The 11549-nt window shown below is 32.6% G+C and overlaps 1 pseudogene; it reads right to left on the bottom strand.

Annotated features, from left to right (window-relative positions):
- Window positions 1–3508: 3508 nt before the first annotated feature.
- LOC112097212 lies at window positions 3509–5572 on the bottom strand (annotated as a pseudogene).
- Between the last annotated feature and the right edge of the window lie 5977 nt (window positions 5573–11549).

Here is an 11549-nt window from a genome sequence, read left to right as displayed (position 1 = left end):
AAATAACGAACACTTTTTGTCTGCACCTGAGAATTCTAAGAGAATTGACTTTAGCCCTAATTTTAGCATTGTTGGTCAATCGAAAAAGGGCTTTAAATTACTTGTCGGCCGCAAGTATCGTAAGACATATTATCACCGTCTATGTTAGTCATTTTTATTATGATTCTCATGTTAGGCTATGCCTTAATCTTTTCTTTTTATGTTGTATTTTTTTCTCTTGATTGGAGGTTTTGGTTTTTGTCCCCCTCCTTATATCTTTTATTATCTGTTCTAAATGACAGGTAGGGGTCCTGCCTAACCCCCCACCACAGAGTGGTATGCTTATATATATATATATATATAAAGGGGTTAAACATTTGAAATTTTGTCCAAAAAGTCGTAAGTACTCGAATCCATTATCGTTCTTTCCAGGTGCATGTTCTGATGTTCATTTTACACGTAAAAATTGGAGAAAAAAAAAAGGAAAGGCAGATCATAAAGTGACAATTGAACTACATGATGGCTATCTTTTTTCTTCAGATTCAAAGTCTTTCTTTGTATCCTCTCATAATTTTCTAAATTTCAAAAGCAGGACGCGCATTTGACCATAAGTTTAAACAAAGAAAAGCCAAAACAAAACCTGTTTGGTATTAAGGTGGTGTAGTTTAAAAGTAGTGGTTGTGAAAAAACGCTCTATAATTATGAAATAAAAGTCATAGTACAGAGTAAATATGATTTTTAGGTAATAATTTTGATAAAATTAGTAAAAATATAGTAGATTTCTCGTCATACAAGTGTAAAATTAAATTAATTCAGTTTCTAAGTTACAGCAACTGGTGTTTACCAAACACTTTAGTGCTGTAACTTTTAAGTTATAGTTACCCAACGTCAATCCCAAACAGGGCGTTAGACTGGATGACATGCAAAAAGATCAAATTACAAGGACCTAATAATTAGAAGCACCAAATATACACATTATATCAATTGAAAACAGCTATTTCCATCTCCAATGCATAATTTTATTGAATATATGGTGGAGTGATTTTGGAATAATTTTATTTAATTAGTTTTGTAAATTTAAATTTTAGGAAAGATAGGATTGCAAAACATAATTTAGATTTTATCTTTTTTTTTTTAAGGATGGAGCTATTAAAATCCATTAAATTCTTACGAAACCTATTTTCAAATGTTTTTTAATTCTAAAAATATCCATAACCTAAATTGCCAAATATATATATATATATATATATATATATATATATATATATATATATATATATATTCACTGTATAATCATTTCTTTATTTTTTTTAAAATCATCTCCTAGTTTTTTCTTTACCATCAACATTGTTGGTAGAATGAAGCACTATTAATGATTGGATTAGGCTTCAAACTTTTGGATTTTGCTGATATATTTTTCCCAGTCAAGTTTACTGAAATTTAGGGATGGCAATTGGTCGGGTCAGGCTCGGGCTTGAATCACTAAAATTAAAGGCCTGACCCAAAAAAAAAGTCCGACTATTTATATTTTTGAGTCAGGTTGGATCTGACCCGGTCAGGCTTTTTTAAGGCTGGCACATTTTAATCAAAAACAATTTTAATGAACATTTTAATAAAAAACAATTAAAGTTTATTATCATCAAAATCAATATTAATGAACATATACATGTTAACAGAAGTGATTGTGAGCAATGAGATTATAGATTAACAATATATAATTTGTACAATACATCTCTTGACAGGTTTTCAGTACTTAATCATACAATTCTTTGCCCAGAGTGTGTCAACATAATTAGTATGTTGAAAATGATCATTAGAGAAAATCAGTAAGTGTTAAGGAGCAAAATGTAATTAAATTGATTAGACAGTTGAGATATCAATTTAATTAGGTATGCAGTACAAAGCATTGTTCAGTAAAAAAATTAAAGTGGTATGGGTTGAATTATTATTTGAGAATATTATACTAGATAGCATACAATTATGGAGGTCAATTTCATTCTTTTAGTAGAGTAGATTTGGATTAAATAATTGGGTTAGTTTAATTGCAGGCCTAATTATTATCTAATTATTATAGTCACTATTGTATGTACCGATATGATCCCCTGATTTGCTCATTTAATTGACTGCACCACTACTGGGTTAATAAGCAAAATAACTGTCTATTTGGGTTAAAGTCTAAATGTATTATTTAGTGGGAGACTTTATTTAATATGCTTGTGTGTAAGGGGCCTTGTGTTAGTTTACAAGGCAGCCCCTATAACAAGTTACGCTACTTTTGGTTTTATCTTTTTTAATTTAAATCCAATTTGATTTAATAGAATTAAAAAAAAAGATAAATAAGGAGTCTAGGGTTTCCACCAAATAGAGATATAAAATATTTGTATTCTCCACAAAAAGAGATACGGTAGCCATATAAATCAGTTTGAGAGGAAAATTTTTCTCTTATTAGTTGCTTTCAATAGTGACAAAGACACTTACACGTCAAGTGCAGATCAAACTTGAGTCATAATCTGAAAGATTGTTGGTGACGAATCGTAATCTAACAGAATTGGTGGTGACAAATCGTTATTTGGAAGCCTAAATTTATTCTACGAAAATGCAAAGGTACGATTTCTAGATTATAGTAATTATATATATTGTATGAGAATTTGATGAGGTTGGAGAGCCACGCAGGACAACGAAGGTGACAAAACCAAATTCCAAGTATCAAGGATGAGGTCTAGACGTGTGATTTGGGTATGCAAGACGTGAAACTCATGCATGCAAGGGAGTAGGAATCGGAGCAATATTCACTGGTGGATAATTTGCATAGTATCGCCTTAAAGTAGACGTTGGAGGATTCATAGTTTGTTTAGTTGTTGCATTTAAATTATCTCGTGTTACTCGTTTTGCTGAACAGGTTAATAGCTAGATTGTTGCATTTGTTTTGTATTTTGTTATTTGCTTAGTGGACGCACTAGAAACCTCTATTTTCGGCTATAAATCATAGTAGTGGGTTGTGATTAAATATATAAATAAGCTTTGGAGTTCAATAATAAGGCAGTCACCAAATTATTTAAATATTATCTTGCGGTTTATTCTCACTCAAAGGGAATCATATGCATTGTGTAAGTGTAATTCTTACTGGGACCTATCAGAATTACGATCTAAATTTTTCCGCTGTAAAAATATTTTTATTCCAACATCAACTACAATCAAGATCAAAGAGTTTGACAAATTACGTCCTTGCGTTTAAGTTGAAAATCCAATGATCTGTTATCAACCGTGTTTGTACAAATACTGTTACTCGGAACTACTAAACAGTATGTTGTCATACATAGACCAGAGTAGCATCTCAGTTTCACAATGGAAATATGCTTTACTTGCCTTATCAAAGGCTTAAAATACGTCAATGCTAGACTGGTGGATAGTGCAAACAATAATCCTTCCAGTATCAGCGACATTCGTATTATAAAAAAAGAAGCTCAAATATCATCTGAAGTGACGTGATATTTAAAAATAATTAATTTATTACTACAATTCATAAATGTCACATCGCAGCACTCGGAATAATTTTAAATAGTATTGCTGAATCAAAATATGACATCTAAACAAGAAAATTAAATGAAACCCATTTAAGACTTCAAGAATTTATACCCCTATTCTGGTACTATAATACATAAAAAATTTGGGAAAGCTACTTGCCTAGTTGCCTCCTGAAGAAAATCAGCTACAGCTTTTCTTTCAGGACATCCAAATCCACAACTCTCAAAGAATTTTGGCGCGGATGGTGATACAAAACCTTTCCTTCTCCCATTAACATTATGTCATCAAAGAGATCAAAGGTTTCTGGTTATGGTTGAAGCAGTGAAATGAGAATGGTAACATCAGTGATATGTGCAAAATGTTTAAGACAAGTTACAATCTGAAATGAGGTGGAAATGTCCAAGCCATTTGTCATTTCATCCGTGAACAATGCTTTTATCGGCCCCTACTATCATCTTCCTTGCAAAATTTAAATTTTTGTAATAGTTTGAGGACAAGTACTTGAAGCAATAAATAATTTGCAATATAGAACAATTTCTCCAATATTCTTTTTGTGACCTGTAGTCAATCTTTTTTTTCTGCCCTCCATAAATGCCTCCTCTCGTGGCATCTCCAACTAATAATGTGTAAGCAGGAAAATCAACTCTAAGGATCTGAAAAAATATATATTTATATTAATAAAAAAATTGATATATGTGATAAAGAAAAAAATATGAACTCTATTTATGAAAATTACCTTTAAAATATAATCTGTTTGAAGAGTTTCATTCAGTCCTTAAACAGAAATTTCCTGTGAAAAACAAACACATGCTATGCATATTACTACTAATCTTAGGTTTAGGATCTGTTTGGGATTGTGGGATTGTGGCTGTTAATCTATAATTGTTATGAAATGGAATCAATCAGAAGCTGTCAAGTGAAAATGAAGCAGAAGCACAACACTTAAAACATACCTTCATATACGTATTTATATCTTGATCGGGGATAGTTCCTAACTTTTTCTCACTTTTAATCAATTCCAACATGATTTCTTCACACGTAGAGACAAACATTCATTTGTTATTACAGTAAAAAAAATTGATGAATATCAGCAGCCATCAAATTAATTATCATGATGCCGCGTGTTCAAGATATAATGTACCTGCTCGATTTCCTACACCTTGAAGACGAGAAGAAAAATCAAATGTTTCTCTCAGAGTCATCTCAGGAATGTGCAGATTATATTGGCTTAATTACATATCCAGATGTTTTTTTGGGGACAAATTCTTCTAGTTTGTATCCATTATAAGAAACCTCCCATGTGACCTATTGAAAAAATTAAGATGGACCAAAACTACAACAGTGATTGGGAATTCTTGTTTTTAATTATTTATTTTAATTTCTTATGAAATATTTGAGATTTAGCCCAAAAAAAGTGATGGATTATAACATCTCAACTATGTTGTAGACTAATCTGTTTTATGATTTTACAACTTCATTTACTGATTCTAAAGGCTAATATAAAAAAATAATAATAAGGGTCCGGCTACAGTGCAACGGTGATACGGTATCACCGTTGCATCCAACCGTTGGATCCACGTGGATGATGGATCCAATGGGATCCAACGGCTGGGTGCAACGGTGATACCGTATCACCGTTGCACTGTAGCTTTCTCCTAATAATAATATATCTCTTTAGTGTGTGAAAATCATAATCGTCATATGAATATATTTTTTATACCTTTAGAGATTTGTTTAAGTTTCCAGAAATAGCCTTCAAAAGGGAAGTTTTTCCACATACTGGAAAACCAATTGAGAGAGTCATCCTGATGCATTTTTTATTGGATTTAGATTCAGTCGAGACTGAGAGGCTTCGAACCAGAGCTTCTGCCTTGACCAGGCGGTGCCCTGACCACTTGAACTACAATCCGAGAGCAATAGTACCTAATAGTCAAAACGGCAGCGTTTCAGCTTTTATAATGGATTAATGAAGACACGTGAGGGGTACATGATCACTTAATGCCTTAAAGGGCGTCAACTGGGAGCGTTTTGGTCTTAACAGAATCGAAGCAGTCACGCTAGTAAGCATGTCGTTACGGGCCGCTCAAAACTCTACAGAGGTTAATTTGCGCACGCGGGCTCGCTTAGCACTTAAGGCGGACCCACTTAGAAGTGGGGTTGGCTTAGAAATGGGCCATCAAGACACTTAATTAGCCGTGGTGCGCTTAGCAACACAAGTCGGGCTCGAGATCTAGAACTCTCTACATATTGAACATACACTAGAACATTTTAGGACTCACCACTTGGGTCCCTAAATATTTTGCCACTTGTAGTAGAGTTCTCTAGAATTAAGCACTCCACCCCCTATAAATAGGGGCGAGCACCCATCATTTGCACCACCACTAACACACCCACACACCACACCTAGCACACTAGCTCTCTTGTACAAGCACCCTTATAATTGTTCTAAGTGTGTATAATACAATCATACTTGGCCATCCCACTCTTACTTCCCATAACATTTTCTACAAGTGTGTGTGCTTGGCTTGTTTGGGGAGTAATCAAGGCTTACTTGGCGACTCGCACGCTAAGGTCACTCAAGTGCCGCACGGGATTTTGCTGCGCAAAATTATCATCCCGTGACAACGTGATCACTTAAGCGAAGCCGAGTTCGTTATAATGACCTCTTGGATACATGTCAAGCATCTGTGTATTTTGGGTTTGTAAGCTGAGCTTTCAGTGTGTTTGATAGAAAATTCAAGAGAGATACAGAGAGAAACTGAAATGAGAGAGAGAATAATCTTATTCTCTGTAATCTCAGTAATATAGCTCTGTAATTCAATTCCTGAATCATTAATGAAAGCTTGCCTGATGGATTCACCTGTATATGTAGGTCATGCAAAAGACTGAACAACATATATCGGTGTGTTTATTGTGATTTGACTTGCAACCTACTCTTAGATGATGTTTGGTTGGGAGGAGAGAATCGGGGAGAGGAAAGTAATTTAAATTCTACTTTTATTTCCATTGTTTGGTTGCACAAAATATATAAGAATTTAATTTTCATTATAATTTAATATCCCTTATAATGTAGAATTTGAATTCTACACCAAAGAGTGAAGAATTTAAATTCCTCTTATGTTGAAAACCCAAACTTCCAAAATTACTCTTCAATATTTCAACTTGTTTAATGTTATTAATAATAATTATTATTTATAATTTTATTTTATCAATTTAATATTATAAATAATTTTATATTAATCAAATTTAATGAATGATTTAAAAAATTTAATAAAATAAATAAATTCATTTATTTATTATGAAAATATATAAATATAAATTAACTATCGCCGGACCTTCACCGGATCTCCGCCGGACCACTGCCAGTACACTGGAATTTCACCGGACCATCGCCGGAATTTCGCCGGATCACCGCCGACACACCGGAACTTCACCGAAACCTCGCTGGTCTTTCGTTGGAAAGTCACCGGCCGCCGTTGCCCGGCGTGGACTTGTGTTGACCGGCTTTAATTTATGTTAAATAATATTTAATATTAAATTATTAAATAGTTTAATACATTAAATTATTTTATATTTTATATTAAATATAAATCATGAATTGTTTTAGAACTTTTTGAAATTAAAAAAGTTTGGTATTAATATTAAATTATATTTTATTATTAATATAGATAATTTAATATTTAAGATAAAGGATAAATTTGTCCAAAGAAAAAAATTACAATTCCTTTCCCTATCAAATTTTATGTCAAACCAAACAATGAAATTTAATTTCACTATTCTCTTCCACTCATCTCTTCTCCTTTCCCCTCCATTCCACTCTTTTCCTCTCCTCCCCTTTCTTAAAACCAAACACCACCTTAATTCATTCTTGGTTCATTTTGAAAGTCTCTTTTATAATCTGTTCGTGTTATTGAATTGATCTGATTTGCTCAATCAAGTATGTGCAAACTTGAATTGATCTTGTAAAGATCCCTGGGCAGAGTTTTGATCTTGTTAAGTTATCAAGAACAGATCAGACTCTACACTGCCAAATACGTACAGTGTCAAAACAAAATTTCTTTTTATTATGTTGTATATAATACATTAACCCCAAATTCGGTATCAATAAAATTTATTCGCAATAGAAAATGGTCCTGCAATCAGGTTATAGATTTCAATCCTGAATCCTTAATGATTTGAGCATGCACGTAAGAGAAAGCTTGAGAAAGTCGTAGAACAATTGAGATGTATTACAAGAAATTTAAGAAATATATATAAATGCTGGTGTACAATCAAGTCTAAATGCTGATACTTAATGTTTCATTGGCGTGAAATATAGCCGCTGATCTCAAAATATAAAAAATAAAATAAACTGATAATTAACATTTTACTGGAAAAACTACCATAAGTACCCAAGCCAAACCTGTTAAAAAGATTTATTACAATCAAGTCTAAAAAACAAATTAAAGTGTGTTATCTGTTTTGCTTTTGGTAGGGGCGGGCAAAAAATTTGGGAAATAAAAAATCGAATCGAACTGCTGGTTCTGTTCGATTTCGTTTCATTTTTAAAATAAAGAAAAAATAGATCAGTCCAATTTTTAATAAAAATAAAATTTTCGGCTTGGTTTTGGTTTAACTTTATTGAACCTAAAGCTGAAAATTGAAAGTTAAAAAAAAAAATCACTTCTAGATAAAAGGCACACAAAAACCAAACGGACATATGCCAATAGGTTATGTATTTTTATTTAATTCAATTTAATTATGATTTAAAGAAAACCAAACCGTGACCACCCCTAATTTTTTTTCTTTTATTTTTGTTTAGTGTAATAAGAAAATTATATTTTAGTTAAATGGAGTTAACATCATCAATCCTGTGACTTGAAACCCAACAGCTTTGCAAAGTCCTACAGAAAAAATTGCCATGCGTTAATGACTTGCAAAATGACAAATATAAACAAAGATAAATTAGTTTAAATGTTTATGGGTACAGTTAATTGATTGATTGGTAAAAAAAAATTTGAGATGATATAAGTCACACGTGTGGAAAAAAAATTGGTTGCGATAATACTATCTAAAAACAAAAAACAGAGCTATAAATTGACGTGATATAACTATATGTAATTATGAATTGGTTAACACTAGATTGCAACTTGCTCTTTGTGTCTACTAATCTAAGGCTTTGATATTTTTAGTTAGCATCGAAAATTTCTGACATTTAATCATGAATAAAATATTCAAAAATATTCCAATAATTTAAAATCTAAATTTGATGCTATGCATTAAAACTTACACTCCATTGTTTCAGTTATTTTGCGTCAAATATGAATGTTGTATTGTGAAAGAGAATCAATTTTCACGATACATACAGGAGTGATTCGAACCCTCGAGTTTAGAAGTAAAACATGAAGATGTCCATTATATTGGAATATTTCGATAATATCATCTAAAATATGAATATATTACAGTATAAAGTGCGTCTAAATTGTGTATAATCAACTCTTTTTCATATCCATCGGTATTAATTTTGAAGTCTAAAATGAATCAATTACATTTTCGAGGTACTCACCGGAATTGTGCTTTTACAAGAATTCCATAGTGTGGGCAGAGGCATTCCATGAACTATATAACTCACATTATGCTTCCACTCATAAATTTTATTTTATCTCACTTCTACTGTAGGAAATTTCAAATCGACTCTGCAAACACAACCAATAAACAAATAAATGAATAAAATCATTTATGCGTGGAAATTTCATTCTGCTTTTACTCACTGAATGTGCAACAATAAGTAATTTGGAGTGACTTGTAACACAGAACGTAAAACTAGCAACATGAAACGTCAGTCGGTACACTTGGTATTGATAATGAGCCATCACCGTGGCTGAACCTTTTTTTTTTTTTTTTTGAATGGTAGACAGGTGGATCAGACTCAAATCAGTTTATTAATCCCCATCTCCCTCAGAATTTGAACTCGAATAGCTAGCTAAATAAACCTTGGTTTTTTAAATATTTTATATTAGACCTTGCTCCTTGTCAAGGTTTGTTGAGCACTTTCGATCAACAGGTTAAGCTTTGACTTCTAGCTACTCTATCTGACCTGAGATGGTCATTTGGCTTCCTATATTTAGTGATAACATGCAATGGTTTGTCTACACATCAGCGGTGAATTGGGGATTTTTTGGTGCACAAATTTATGTATTGTCTTCTAAAATGAACCTAAAATTACTTTTGACTGACTAAAGATCATCAGCACAACTAAATTACTTTTGACTGACTAAAGATCATCAGCACAACTGCTTAAGTGATAATTTTTCTTATTTAGATATGCATACTGATTTTGTAGGTGACAGATGAGATTCCTTTTTTACTTATTCAAGCACTGGCATATGTGATCGTCGGTTATCCAATGATCGGATATTATGGTTCACCATATAAAGTTCTTTGGAATTTCTATGCGATGTTCTGTACAATGTCATTGACACCAAATTTCATGATTGCTTCAATTCTATCCGAAGTTTTCTACACATTAATCAACCACTTTTCTGGATTTTGATTCTTGGACCGGTAAGCCTCTAAAGTCTACCATAGACACTATGTTAACATTTCTGTGTATCAATGTGTGTGTGTGTGTGTGTGTGTGTTAGCAAAATGTTTTGAATATTAATTTGATAATAAGTTTCCTGCAGAAAGTTCCCAACTAGTGGATTTGGTTGTATTATATGATGCCTACCTCTTGGGCACTAAATGGTACGACTACTTCACAATATGGAGAATATTGACGAGGAAATTACTTTATTTGGTGAAACAAGAACGTTGTCTTCCTTCTTAGAAGATTACTTTGGGTTTCACCATGATCGCTTGCCGATTACAGCTACTGTTCTTATTATCTATCCTCTTGTTCTCGCAATTATTTTTGCACATTGTATAGGAAAGTTGAACTTTCTCAAAAGGTGAAATTTTTTTTTTTAGAGAGGGTGTAATGTTGCAGCATATATAGCGTAGAATTAGAATTTATATTCTTGATCAATATTGCAGCAAATCGTTGAACACAATTTAGCTCTTCTATGAGCTGAACAATTACGATGATATCATCTCCTCTGTAATTTCTAAAACTGCCTAAAAGATCTCTTTAGGGCTGCTTTCATTGCCCTTTACCAAATTTACAACATTTTCAAAGGCAATAGCAACTTGGGCTTCAAAGATTATTGCTTCTGCTAAATTGTAGACATTAATTTACGGATTAAGCCAATTCGGCTCAACATCACCATTAAAGCCGGAATTTGTAACAACTGCCCTTAGACCTGCCAAGTTCTTTTAGGCACTAACATCCACATCTGCATTAGGCTTGTACTAATTTTCTAAAGAGGGAGTCCGAATTGGCTTATTAGTACTGTTTCTACGTTGTTTTATCATCATATTCATAGACCAAAGGGAAAAAAAAAATCCGAAACTTTTTTTTTTTAATTTGACACAGTTTGAATACATATGCAGTCGAAATTCGCAAAAGTGCATAGGTTGCTAGAATGTTATTGCCTCTATCAGGCCCCATATTCATTCATTGAGGCATTTCATCAAATAGTTTTGGATTTTCATCAAACAGAGGCTTGAGAAGTTTCTCTTTTATCAACCACTGGCAAAATATGTTCAATGATCCAAGCAAGGGTAGTTTGGTCTGCCTAGTTCCCAACAGTTCCTACGCCAAACGAAGATCAAACGGATATTACAATAAACTAATCAAGCTCAAAATCAACGCGAACAACAAAAGTTCATCATATTGCCGCCTCTAATTGGAATACTCCGTACAGCCAAAATTTTTATTATAAACCTATCGAATTATACAATTGTGATAAAATTGTTATTCCCTTCGACAGCCATGTTTTCCCTGTCTAAGATCAAATTTCACTTCCTTCCATTTGATGGAGTTTTCAACTTTGTTGCCTTGTGATTCATAAGAATATGACTGTAAAAAAACATAAAACATAAGTAATGAGCCTTTTATTTATCTCACAATAGACAATGTAAATTTATATCACTTGGGCAAAAGCTACAAGAGAATATTATATTAT

The sequence above is a fragment of the Citrus clementina genome, unplaced genomic scaffold, assembly GCF_000493195.1.
Source record: "Citrus clementina cultivar Clemenules unplaced genomic scaffold, Citrus_clementina_v1.0 scaffold_6, whole genome shotgun sequence".
Classification (NCBI taxonomy): Eukaryota; Viridiplantae; Streptophyta; class Magnoliopsida; order Sapindales; family Rutaceae; genus Citrus; species Citrus x clementina.
This window is presented reverse-complemented; position numbering and strand designations above follow the sequence as displayed.